Here is a 13261-nt window from a genome sequence, read left to right as displayed (position 1 = left end):
TCAAGGTTTGGGGCTTTTTTTTTTTTGCAGAGTAGGGATGTAAAAGGTGCCCAGGAGAGCTGCAGGCAGGGAGCGAGATGCTGCTGCCCACCCTCCTGCCATCCAGGCAGCTGTGAAATTAAAACAGAGTCGCTGGGGTGCGGCGGTTCCCAAAGCCCGTCTACAGGTCGGGGCTTATTTGTGCTGTTTTCTGGTGGGATGAAGGATGCGGGTAGTGGGAGGAAGGATGCGATGGGGCAGAGAGGTAGGGGTGAGTGTTGGTGCTAGTTTTGCCGGGCTCTATTGGGTGCCGTCGTGTTATTTGGTGCCCTTTGGATGCAGAACAGGAGCTGCGTTGGGATGAGGCCAGAGAGGCAGTCTTGGCACTGGGGTGGTGTGATCCCCGGAGAGAAGGTAGCACAGAAACAAAACCCTCAAAAAACCTCTCATCATAGCAGAAAAATGCAGTAGGAAAATGTGGATAAAACAAAAAATGAAGTAGAGAAGCAGGATTCACTCTGTTGGGTGAGGCTGCGCTGCGGGATGCAGCTCGCATCCCATCTCAGGAGACGGCTCCAAGCTCAGCAGCCTGGAGAAGGGAAGCATCAGCTGCCTGTTTTTTTGCAAACAAGCAATGGTTGCTCCATCGTTTCTTTCCCGATCCTTTCCCAGGGCCTTTGCCGTGTTTGCCCCTGGGGAAGGTGTGGGCTGGTCACTGCTTTGGTGCTCAGCCCCGATTCCTGTTGATTCCCCCTGGCATGTGGCTGTGGTGTCCCTCCGATGTCCCCCGTGGGTGAAGCCCACGTGGGGGTGGGGACAGGGGGTGAGGAGCTGTCAGGTCCCACCAGCCATGGCATGGCCATGGGGCAGCAATGGTGGGGCCTGGTTAAAATAAATAGGAACTGGAGGAATATCCTTCACCTTTGTATTTTTAAGGCAGGGGCTGCAGTGTCCCAACTGTGCCACCAGCTCATGCGAATGCTGGGACAAACCCCCGCCAGGGTGTCCTCCCTTGACCCTGGGAGGCACAATGCTGGGGTTTGACCCGGTCCTTCTACCCCCCCCAAAAAATGCCCTTTTTTAAGACCGAGTCCATCTCTGGCTCTGGCAGAGGCCCAGGAGCCGGGGGTGGTGGGGGTGGTTGGGCACCCACTGCCAGCGGGTGCTGAGCCTCGGGTGGCTGCCAAGGACACCGAGGTGGGAGCATCCCCATGGCAGGGTACTACTTGGGCAGATGGCTGCATCTTTCCAAAGCATTTTTTTGCTCTTTGCCTGCTTCTTTTCCCCCATCTCCGGGGAGATGTCACCTACCAAAAAGCGGAGAAGGATTTTTTTGCAGCAGCATTGTCTTTTCTAAGCGTCTGGCACCAGCATCTTGCCCAGGTACCCAAGGTCCATGCCTGATCCTGCCCTCCTCATCAATCCAGAATTAAATGGTGCCCTTTATGCTCTGATCGCTGCCCTGTTCCTGTTCTCCGGCCAGAAACACCTCGTCCATCCGCAGCAGCTGTGTCTGCCGGTGCTGGGGGCCCATCCCAGCTCATCCCACTCCCCCCAGTTCTGGGGCAGGAGGAGCCCCGGGATGCCAGGGGCTGTTGAAGGAGCGAAGGGGTGAGGACTGCTCTGCCCTCCGGCAACTCAGGAGGCTTCAAAATGCAATGTTGCAGCTTAGATGGGATCTCTGCCTTTTGCCTTCCCAAGACCAGAAACCACCATGGTGCATGTAAATGGCTGAAATATGTTTTATCTGTATGAAATGGTTTGGGTTTTTTTATTCCTGTCTCTGCTTCTCCCTCTCTCTGGTCTGAACTGAGCATGGAGCCTTGGACCTTGCAAACTTAAGGGACGACATCCTTCTCCAGAACAAAATCTCCCTGCAGAATGGCTTGGAAACTGCGTTTTCTGGCAAAAATATATTCCCAGCACAAGCACTCCTAGCAGCTCAGAGACTGACATCTCCCTGGCCCAGGGCTGGGGCTGGGCAGAGGGGAACTGTCCCCAGCCAAGGGCTTTTATCACCCATTTTTGTCACCCCATGGGGTTGGGGACAGGGGACAGGGCTGCAGGAGCCGGGGAGGGTTGTGCTGGCGATGCTGTTGTCTCTCTCTCCTGGCTTTCATCGCCTTCCACATCACCCTGCATTACCAGTGGCACTTGGCACTGGAGCTGGGAAATGGTAGTTAAAGCCTGCAAGAAACAAAACCGCTCTGCACTCATTTTAGAAAAGTCAGGGTTTCCACAATATTTTTTTTTTTCACGTCCCTTTGGAAACTCGGCATGTTTTGTTTCAATTTTTAGTATTATTTTTTTCATTTTAATTTCTATTTTGCCTTTCAAACAGGAGTGATAGCAGCTTTGTGCCCTATTGCCCAGAGTAGATCTGACCCCATCTCCACCTTCCCCCATGCTGCTCTGCCTGGTCCCAGCCTGCCCCATGCGAGACCCCCCCAGCTGTGGGGCTGCTGAACCACCCTTTTCCCAAAAAGCAGCCCCTAAGCTCCCCTTACACCCCTGCAGTGTTTTTTTGTCTTGTTTTTTCTTTTTCCTGCTTTACAAGAAAAGGCTGTCTCTGTTTCTGATGCAAACTGTCCCCAAGAAGTTGGGTACCAGCATCCCCCTTTGCAGGGAAGCAGAGATGGGGCCAACGGCTGCGGTTTGGGAGGCAGTAGCATCGCTGAGGTCTCGCTGGGAGCGATACCAACCCACAGCTCAGCTATTTATTTGGATGCTTAATCTCAAAATTATTTAGGCACTAGTTCAATGCAATAAACAGCAACAACAAAAAGTCACCGGCGGGGTCTGCCCTGAAGCAGCATCCCAGGGGACGTGCCAGGAGGTTGTTTTTAGCTGAAAATAACTTTTCATTTGGGCTTAACCAGCTGCAGCCAGAGCTAATGCCAGGCCCTGGGCCACACTTCAGAAACCGGCAACAAGAAATTGGAGCCTGAAACACCGTGAGGAGCTGTACCAGGAGCTGCTTCAGGGCTGGGGGCTTTTGTATTAATTTTTACCCTTCATTTTCTGGCTGACACTCAGCCCGACCTCGGGAAGCGGCTGCAACCCAACGTGGCAAATGATGGGGAACGAGAGGGGAACCTGCCTGCAACATCTCCTACCTGGACCACGCACCCATTCCAGCATCCTCCTCCTCCCCCAGCATCCTCCTGCCCAACTCAGCAGCATCCTCAAAGGGAGAATTTCTGAGCCATGTAGGGATTATTTCAAAATGCAAAGCTGCTTTATTAATTAGTCTGGTGGGGTAAGAAGACCTATGCTTTCTCTGGGGAGTGCATCATCTGCACATCCCTCATCTGCAACTCTGCCTGTGGACATGGTTTCAAGAGTGTTTGTGGGATTTTAACATCCATCCTTTTCAGTGGATGGATGCTGTGGATGCTCTCACTCCCACACTGTCCTGGCAGCGTGCTGGGAAAAACAGGGCAGGAATGGATCTGGGTTAAAACCAAAAATTTAAAAATAAAGCAAAAAAAAAAAAAAATCCACCCTGGATCCCTGCGTTGACCCCACTCGCCTGCAGAGCCGTGAAGTTAAACCACCCTCGAAGCATTGGAGATCTCACCCCGTGCAGCTTGTGAAGGGCGACGCTGGACGGTATCTTATCCTGCCCAGGAACCGGCTTTATAAACTATAGATTAAAGATCCAGCCCTTATCATCACCCACTGGCGTATCCCCACCTCAGGAGGTGCCTGCTGCAGGAGGAGATTCTGACCAAGAGAAGGGGGATTTCACCAAAAACACCAGCAAAAGAAAATAGTGGGGTTGTCCCCAGTGCTGACCATCCGGGCTGACCAGGACTGACCACAGAGTGTCCCTTGGGCTAATTGCAATTACCTCCACACCACCAAGGGACCTCTAGGCTGGCACACAGCTATGGGACAGTTTGGGCCAAAAATGGACAAAATGTGGAAAATGGGTTGGGGGGAAACCACTGCTGTAGGCTGCGTGTGGGAAAGATGCCCCAGGGAAGGTGTAGACCCCACCAGTGGTTGTGAGAGGGTCTCCCATGCCCAGGGCCACCCCAACCAGCGCTGGTGGGGCTCCAGGTTCGCTGCTGGGACACTTCCATCCCCAGGGGAGGGGGCGGAGGGGAGGTGGGGGGGTAATAACAGCCCTTCAACCATCTCTTTAATGGGGCATCCGCACGGAGCTGGAGCCAAGGACTGTGCAGCTCAGTCGGGGCAGGGTCGGAGCCGGCCCAAGAAACATCCCCCAAAGGGGCAAAAAGGGGGAGACGGAGAAAGAAGGGTTAGAGCAGCCATGCCAAAAAGCAGCAGATCCCAATCATAAAGGATCCAGACCCAAACCCCCCAGCACAGCGAGCTACGGCCACGCTCAACCAGATCAGCCGCAGCTGGGGCACGATTGCTCCCACCCCACACCTGATGCTGCTCAGCCCACCCGGTCCCACTAAGCTGCAGGTTTTGCAGCCCTTCCTCCTTCTCCTCCTTCCTCCTCCTCCTCTCCCCACAGCAAGGGAGGTCATTGCCATGAGTCTGCTTGGCCGTAAGTCCTTCCTTAAGATTTAAAGTCTGTGTGAAGGAAAGCACTCTGCTAGCGGCCACGCACTTGTAGTACAGCCAGGGAATGCAAATGTCGGTGCATTATTTAGGGTGAGTGCTCTCTGCTATAAATCTCCTTCCCGAGGCGCTGGGAAGATGAAGTGTCGGGGTTTTCTGTGCTGGGGCTGAGGCTGGGGCCGTTGCGACGTGTGAGGAGCGATAGTGCGGCACTTTGCACCTTATGTTTAAAGCTGAGGACCCCTAAGCGGGGATGATGGTGTGTAGATGTGCTCCCTGGTGCTATAAAGCCTTGTGACCTTTTGGCGAGGTATAAAGGGTGCTGCTTTTGGATGCTTTATTTAAAAAAAAGGAAGGAAGTGTGATGCCAAGTGCCTCTCTGTGTTAATGAGCCAGCACTGAGTCAAAGGCGTCTGTCTTAGTGCTTCCCGGCACCTAAAGGAGCCAGGACGGGGCTGGAGCTGGGGTGCGTTTGAGGATAGTTGCTTCATTTATTTTTTTCACCTTGCTTTTTGGCTCTTGTGGGTTTGGGGGTGTCCTGCACAGGCTCACTGGCACCCCAGGCTCTACACTTTTCTCCTGCTGCAGAAACGGGCTGAGCAATGTGGGGCTGATCCCCCTGGGACTGGTCCTGGGTGGGATGGGGCGAGCCGAGCTCCAGAGCCAGAGTCGCCCATCAGCCTTTTTCAGCATCCGAGTGACATGTGCTGTCCTGACGGCTGAGCACTGGAGTGTGTCTGGAGCTGGAGCCCAAATCTCCGGGGCTTTGGCTTCGCATCCATTGGGAAGTACTGCCCGTGCTGGGGGCAAACCGGGGGAAGGAAAGGATGTGTGGACAACGTGGTATGTCTGGTATGCAAGGGGTTAACTGGAGCATGGGGCATTTAAGGGCTGGGAATTTGGGCTTTGGGAATTCATTCCTACCCCAGGAAAACTGTCGCATCTGGAGAAGCTTGGTAGGATGCGTGTGCTGGGGGCAGCAGGGGAAAGCTCGTGCCTTGAAGTTTTACTGCTATGGAGGCAGAGCAGCGTGCAGGTCGGGAACATCCAAAAGTCACCGTGTGCGGCTCCCCGGGGACTTGGCCGCACCAAAGCATGGCCAGCTCTGGAGCCTGGACCAGCCTCAGTGTCCCGCAGTGGGCAGGATGGGCAGGAGCCCTGCGGCTGCCTTCGGGAGATGAGATGTAGCTCCTCGTGCTGCCAGAGCTGGGACTGGTGGAGCCAGGGCCAGGGGAGCAGCTTCTGGACGTGTCTTCCAGGAGAAAGCTCCCATGGCACTAAATGTCGTGGCCACCCGAGATGGTCCCTGGGTGCCAGAGCTGCTCCCACCCACTGCCTTGTCCTGGGTGAGTGTCTGGGCACTGGTTTGCACCCCCACAACTGGCCCCTGCTCCTGCCTCGGATCCCACGGCAGCAGGTCTGCAGGTTTCCCTGGTACTTGCCAAGGGCAGCGGGACGCATCCAGCCGGAGCATCCTGCTCCACAGGGTGATGGAGGGGCCGGACTCTGGTCGGGGAGCTGCCACTTCCCTGCTTTGGGGGTTCGGAGCGGGAGGCGAGGCCGTGGTGGCGGTGGAGCGAGCTGGAGGGATGCCGCTTCAGGTCTGTGGTGTTTGAGAAACCCAGAGTGGAGCAACTGGGCTGTACTGGTCTGCACTGGGCTGTAATCCGGCCAGTTGATTCGGTTTTCCAGCCTCCCAGGGGCTGGTGAGGTGCCAAGGTGCTCTGCAGAGCAATAGGGATGCTCTGCTCCCCCAAACTGACTTGGGGGGCTGTTCCTGTTCCTTAGGGTGGAAGGGAAGAGCTGCTGGGGCTGATGCCCACAGACCTGCAGGTGTCCCGCAGCAGTGGGCATCCCAGAGGGATGGGGACGAAGCGGGGATGAGCTCCGTGCCACCGACCTGGCTGTTGCAGGATGGGAGGTCACTCCCTGCCTCTGGCTTTGACTCTTCCCCCGTGCCTCAGTTTCCCCAATTATGGAGCTTGGGTGTCTGTGCTACCTGGCCCGTTGCAAATGCAATTCTTCCCTTTCAACCCTGTTCATCCCAGACCCTCAACCACCCTGGGTTTTTCCATCTAGAAGTGATGGAGTCGACCCCGCTGCTTGCCTGATTCCCGCAGCAATTCCCCTCGGGGCCCTGAGAGCGGCCCTGACCCTGGGACACCATCCTGACCTGCCAGGAACACGACTGGCTGCCCGAGCCCCCGAAACGAGAGGAACGACCTAAAAATAGCACAGGCTGGAACAAACTGGTGTTTGAATGGGAACTTTGTTCTCCCAGCGTGATGGCTGCTCCTCTGGGTGCCGGGTCAGGGTCCAGGATGGAGACCCGAGGAAGGACCAGGGATGGGGATGGGTGACAAAGGGAAATGGCTTTTGCCGGTCCTTCGCAAAGGATGAGACCTTTGGGATAGAGCCGTTGTCTTCCGTGTGGGATCTGGGGGCTGGAGCTGGCGTGGGGCCACCCAGGAGCCCGGGCTCGGCCCCCTGGGAGCCTGCGGGCTGCTGCTGCCTTCTGCTGGTGTTGGGATAAGGAGTTTGGGTTGGGGTTTTTTTTATTTATTTATTTGCATCTCTCTAGATTGCCATGGTGTTTGTTTGTTTACCTAATATTTTCCCTTGCTTGTAGCCAGGCAAAATGCCACAGGGCTCCAGGCTTGGCAGAATTTGCAGTTTGGGGGTGGGGGGCAAACTGAGGCATGGGGCTAAAGGGAAACAATAGGTCTGAGGACCCCCCTGCCCTGGTGGTGTTGGGGGGGGGAGTAAAGGCACCCTATTCTTGGGACACCCAACCTGGGGGAGGCTTTAAGGAAAAGATGGGTGGTGTCCTGGTTGATGGCCCCAGGGCTCGGTGGCAGAGCGAAGGGTCCCGAGCATCGGTGGTTGGTGTTTGCTGTCCTGGCGCTTGTCCCCTGGGGAAATGAGCCAGGGACAAATGTCCCCTGGGCATTTGACATGGGGCTTAAACGTCCCCTGTGCTGCAGGCGTCCTTGCACCTGCAATGGCAATGGTCCTGCCTGGCAAAGCATCGCGGCTCGGGCAGAGGGGCCGTGTGGGACCAGGTCCCTGGTGCCACCCATGTCCCTGGGCCAGCGCCGGGGAGGGGACAGGCTGGGAGTCCCTTGGGGAGGGCAGGGGCAGCGGGGATGGTCGTCAGCTCAGCGTCCCCTCGCTGTAGGGTTGCCCTGGTGCCAGGCTTCCAGGGCCGATGGGTTTTTCTGCCAGGACATGCTGCCGGAGTCCAGCGCACCCCGGTATGTGATGCTCCCCCCGTTATCGCCCGATGCCAAGCCGGGCACTGCGGGGATGGGCTGGGACCCACCTTTGCTGCGGGGCAGCTCGTGGAGCCAGGCAGAGCTTAGTGCTGCTCCTTGGGTAATTTTAAATAATTCAGAGAGGGGGCAGGTGATGCCTTGGCCGACTGGCTGCTGAGCGGGGGTCTGACACCCCAAAATGCTGCTGACCAGAGGAATTAATCCTTTTCTTGGCCATTTGTCCCCCAACACGATGCCTTTGGCTGCAGCTCGTCATGCCGCTGCGTTATCTGAAGGAGCTGGGACCTCTGCAAGACCCAGCTCCCCGGGACAGGGTTATTTAAAGTGCGTTTTGGTGTGACCCTAATGGGAATGGACAAGGCGAGGAGCCTGGGGCTGCCCTGGCCGTGCGCGACAGCCCGTGTTGGCTTGGAGAAATAATGTCATGTTCGACTCTGCCTCGTTGTTCCAAGTAAATCAAGCTGCTGTGACAGGTTACAGAAAAGCAGCTCTAGCGGTGGTCATTTCCCAACTATTGGGGGCCTATTTCTGTGGCTCCTCTGTAATTTTTGCTTTACATTGAGATTCAATACTTGGAGCAGCTTGAAAACAAACTGGCCAAAGGCAAGGTGTCAGTGAGATGCAATGACTTGTCTCTGGAGCAATTTGAATTAATGTTGCTTTTAGCATGTGAATATAGACATGTGCCTGACTGACAATGAGGTCGTGTAACCCTTCCCTTTCTGTCTGTTGGGGAAACTGAGGCACAAAGGAGGGTGGCACCGCAGCCAGCCCCAGGGCTGCCCCTGCCCATAGGGATGCTTTTCCAGTTCCCACTCTCCAGCTGCCCTAACTGGGCCAGCTGGCTTTTGTTCTCTGTCAGGCTGGTGGCCAAGATGCCCCATCAGCTTTCTGCTTGGTATTTCTGTCCCTCCTAAAGATGCTGCGGTCAGAAAAAAAAATGAGACGGGACAAAAAAAGAGCTGGGTTAGACATCTCCCCTGCTCCAGTTCAATCCAATTCACTCGGGGTTTGGCGGCAGCTGCCGAGCAGAAACCCTCGTATCAGCTCACCTCAAATGCAATAGCTCAAAAAGGCGAGGTTTTATATCAAGTAATGATGCTTTAGGGAAAACTTGGACTCTGGGGCTCACTTTTGGCCCCTTCTGGGGACTTTGGTCCCACACATGTCCCCCACTGGGAATGGTTTAAATTATCTGAAGCCACCAAGAGCACAGGAAAATGCAGCCAGTGGCAGAGCCCGGCACGGGGCTGGTGAGAGCTCCAGCGGTTGTGGCACACAGCGGCACAGCCGGCACCAGCTCTGCCAGGGATGCACTGGGTCTGGCTTTGATCAGAAAAAGCAAACTGCCACAAAGCCAGGCTGGGGAGAGACATCTGGAGGAGGGTGAGAAGATGAAAAAAGGCTTCAGGGCCAGGGAGGTAGTTTTGTTTGAAAATTTATTGAAAAATGCAATACAAGAAGCAATACTGAACACTTATGTCTGTCTAAATGCTACAGCAACTTTCCCTTTGATTTACTATGAAAGTCCAAAGTAACAGCTCCTATCACTAGTCAATCTATAAAGATTTGCCAATTTTAAAAGTTCCCATTTTTATAAAGAAGAGTGTAAACGGCTAGCCTAGACAATTCACAATTGCCTTAAAAAAATTGTACAAAGCTCCTTCATATTCTCAACTAAATTATTTTATTTTTTTTTTACAAGTTTCATCTCTAAGGCTGGGACACTACCACCTCTTAAGGTAATTGTACAATTAGGAAAATCAGCAAACCACAGTTTATTAAAACCAGAAATCAGTCAGTCCTTTGCTAACACATCTGTGTGGTCAGAGATTGCTATTTGGCAACCGGAGCTGCCGTTCCAGTTTAATGGAGGAGAACATGAGCTCCTTGCCTTCCTTTCTATAAAAACATTCATTCATATATAAATAGCTTCCATATAATGTATATTATACAATCAAGACAGTCTCTGGGTGAATTTGTGGAGTGGGAAGAGCTGGGAACATTCATATAAATAGACCTTACTTAGCTGGTTTGTCCCTAGAAGTAACACAGCATGCTAAGAGCCAAGGATTTTAAAAACCCATCAGAGGTGGAAGGGATGTGGGCAGCCCCACCACAGCCCCTGCTGAGGATGGAAGAAGCTTCTTCTGCTCTTAACTTTTATCTTCTTCCCAGGCTGCCGCTGCTCCTGTCCAGCCCCTGGGCTCAGGCGCTGCATGTAGACGGCTGTGTCGGCTGGAGAGGGTCAGCAGGGCTGGAAATCCCCCATGGGGTCAGACAGCAGGGTGATGGCAAAGGTCAGATGAGGCTCAGCGCAAGGGATGAGCTTGCTTGTCTGAAACCAGCTCTGGTCAGCACTGTCGCCATGAAGAGGCGATAACTTGTTTAAACTACTCGGGGAGAAGCAAGAACTTAAGAAGGGAAAGTGTGAGAATGAACAACCTGGAAACAGCCACCCTAAATCCAGGAAAAAAACAAAAGGGGGGTGGTGGTGGTGTCTATGGGCCCTTAAAAAGGGATGTATGCAGACACAGTGAGCATATCCTTTTGGAAGGGAACCACCTCTCGTGCCAGCAGGTTTTTCTCACCCTAGAAATCCCCTGCTCAGGGTGTTCTATCCCACTCATTGTGCTCCAGGCACAGGACACCCCAACTGAACAGCCAGGGCCAAGCTTCAGCCTTGCACCACGTTCTCCTAAATTCTCATGACAGCCAAGTGCCTTTAAGTGCTATGGACAAACTTAATTTATCATGCTGGCTTTGTCTGCTAAAGCTCAGAAATCCTCTTAATGATGACTCGGTGTGCCCTTTCACTCCTCAGGTAGCTGCAACAGGGTGAGAAGGAAGGACCGAGTGGCAAAAAGCTGAATTCCCAGAAAAGGGACATTGCCAGAGGAATGCTCAGCGTGATGGGCATTTAAGGCAAGCGTTACCCAACTAAGTTGAGGGCAGCAGGGACACGGATCTGTTAAAGGATCTGCGTAGCAGAATAAGGAAGGAAAGGGCTGTTCAGACATAAATAGGAAGACTTTAATCTCTACACTACAGCTGTGGAGCCCAGGACTCCCTAAATCCCCAGAATAGGATGCCCGGTACCCAGTGGAAGGAAGAGCATCATTGTGGGAAGGGACCATGCACCCAGAGCAGCACAAGAAGCAGGTACCAGCATGGGAAGGCTGGAGGCTGGGAAGGACCCACGGCCAGCAAGGCTCAAAGAAAGCAAAAAAATCTGGCAGCTCCAGCATTTTCGGCATAGTCTCCAATCAATACTGACAGCTTAATTAAAATTGCACCTGAATCTGAGAAGCTACACTAGCCCCAGTGTAGTTCAAAGGCTGTTTACAGCTAAACAGCAAGTCATTGCAGCCTGAGCTAAATCCAGTGACTTCTGAAACACATTATTCAAATTTAAAATAGCAGAGAGCTTTTTTTATTGCCATTTGCTTCCCATCCTCGACTGAGGAGCAGCAGCAGAGCACTCCATGCCCTCAGCTACCAATGTGCCACACTATATATATATGAAAAAAAAAAAAGAAAAAAAAACCAACCAAAACCACAACCTCAAAGTGTACTAAAGTGTTCACAAGTGTCTGGGCAGACTCTTTACAAAGATTGGGTTTTTTGTTTGCCTTTTTTTTTTTTTTTATTTTATTTTAAATTTAAATGCTGGAAGGAGAAACCAGGGCATGATTAGAACATTTCCACACAGCTCAGAAAGCAGCAGTGGGACCTCAGCCACCAGTGCTGTGGAAGGAAGCACATCCAGCCTAAAGATGCAGACACTAACCCTGGTATTTCATTCCAGCAAGGCGGTCATGAAGCCAAAGTACAGGTCCTTAAAGCCAGCATGGAAGAGGGGGTGGCAGCACTTTCCACATGGCTTGGCTTGATCACGACCAGCAACACCTGACATCTAAGATTTCTTGTTCAGCCTCTCCAAATACAGCTTTACAGACCTAGGAAGGATTGTCTAAAGGATTTTAAATTAAATTATAGTAGGATATATGCCCTGGTATATGGGTAACATGTTTAGCTTTAAACAGCACTGTGAGGGGAGAAAGAAACCCAACCCATAACTTACAACACCCCCCCCTAATTTAAAAATCATGAACACAAACAAGTGAAAAACTATGACACTGAAAAAAACCCAGTTACTATGAATGCTGCATAAGCCTACCTTAATAGCATTCAGAGTCCAAACACCTTAAACGCACACTTCTAAGGGCTTTTTAATTTAATGGCATCTAGAAAACACAAACAGGTAGGTAGCACTCGGCAGAGACACACAGGAGGAAGGCGAGTTGCTATCACAGTCCTCTTAAAGCTCTAAAATTCACAGTATAAGATACTAGAAGCAACTTCCGGTATTCCTTAAATCTAGTCAACTATTAAGATGTGTGCAAAGGCTACACCACAAAACCCTACTGTGTTCACACATCGGGGGCCTGAAACCCAACGGGGAGGAAACTTGGAGCGAAGGCAGCAGCTCTGCTCTGCACACCCAGGTATCATGGCCGGAGTCTCAAGCTCCCTAGAGCTAAACAAAATCAAGAGGCAATCAGAAATGCTGCACAAAACTGAAGTCTGACTTTTTTAAACTGACTCTCCCGGCAGAAGGACCCATGGCTTTTTGAAGGCGCGTACGGATCCCGCGCTTGGAATATGCACGGATGTGGCTTATCTCCGTTATCCCTGATGAGGCAGAGGGAATACGACTTAAAAAAGTGACCCTTTGAGCCCTGCGAGGTGTGTCAGGGTCTGTATCTGAAGAGGCTATGCGTGAGAGGGAATGCAAAATTGAAAACCTGTAAAAAATATTCAGTACAGTTAGAAATATGGCATACTTTTGTCACAATATATAAAAAAAAAAATCTATATCCAACAGGATCCAGTGGAGTCTGGAAAATCCCAAGTAAAATGTCAAAGCGCAACTCCTAATAAATGATATGAATGTCTCTGAGTGAGTGTCAAGTCTTGTAAATCCGAGGTCTTTGTGCTCCAGGTAGTTTCTTGGTAATTTTGCTGGGTTTCTTTTTCCTGGTGTTGTGTCTGGCAGGAATGCTACCTAGAAAGAGAGAAACATGGTAAGTCACAGCTACTAACAGCCATCTTTCTGGGAAAAAGAGGAACCTGCTTCCCTGAAGCTGTCAGAGAACTGAAATCAGAAGATGAGTTAACCATCAATGGTAGGTGTGAATTCAGGCTCAGAGCCACCACCAGGCACCCGGCACAAACAATGCCCTGCTCCCATCCCTGAAGGACCGTATTTTAAAAGTTGCAAGTCCAGGAACCCTTAGGAAACCTGTCCCATTTTTATTTAGGTTTAGAGAGATAAAAAGCTCCACCACACTGTCTGTTTAACCATGCTGTGTCTCCTGTTGCCTAACTACTTCTTGTTCCATCTCCCAAATCTCAGCAAGTACCAAGTTTGTTGGGATGAGGCAGGACACACGTAGGGCAGCGGA

The 13261-nt window shown here is 52.2% G+C and overlaps 1 protein-coding gene across 9 annotated transcripts in view; it reads right to left on the bottom strand.

Moving 5' to 3' along the window:
• Positions 1–9215: 9215 nt before the first annotated feature.
• The window catches only part of EPB41 (erythrocyte membrane protein band 4.1), an 87877-nt gene continuing 83831 nt past the window's right edge, over positions 9216–13261 (bottom strand). For 8 of the 9 annotated variants that reach the window (XM_049821176.1, XM_049821158.1, XM_049821171.1 and 5 more), the window contains one exon: positions 9216–12861. The gene's annotated coding sequence lies outside the window, so the exon portion shown is untranslated. The remainder of the gene's footprint in view (positions 12862–13261) is intronic. The other variant, XM_049821159.1, reaches the window with a different exon arrangement.

The sequence above is a fragment of the Accipiter gentilis genome, chromosome 17 (assembly GCF_929443795.1).
Source record: "Accipiter gentilis chromosome 17, bAccGen1.1, whole genome shotgun sequence".
Classification (NCBI taxonomy): Eukaryota; Metazoa; Chordata; class Aves; order Accipitriformes; family Accipitridae; genus Astur; species Astur gentilis.
This window is presented reverse-complemented; position numbering and strand designations above follow the sequence as displayed.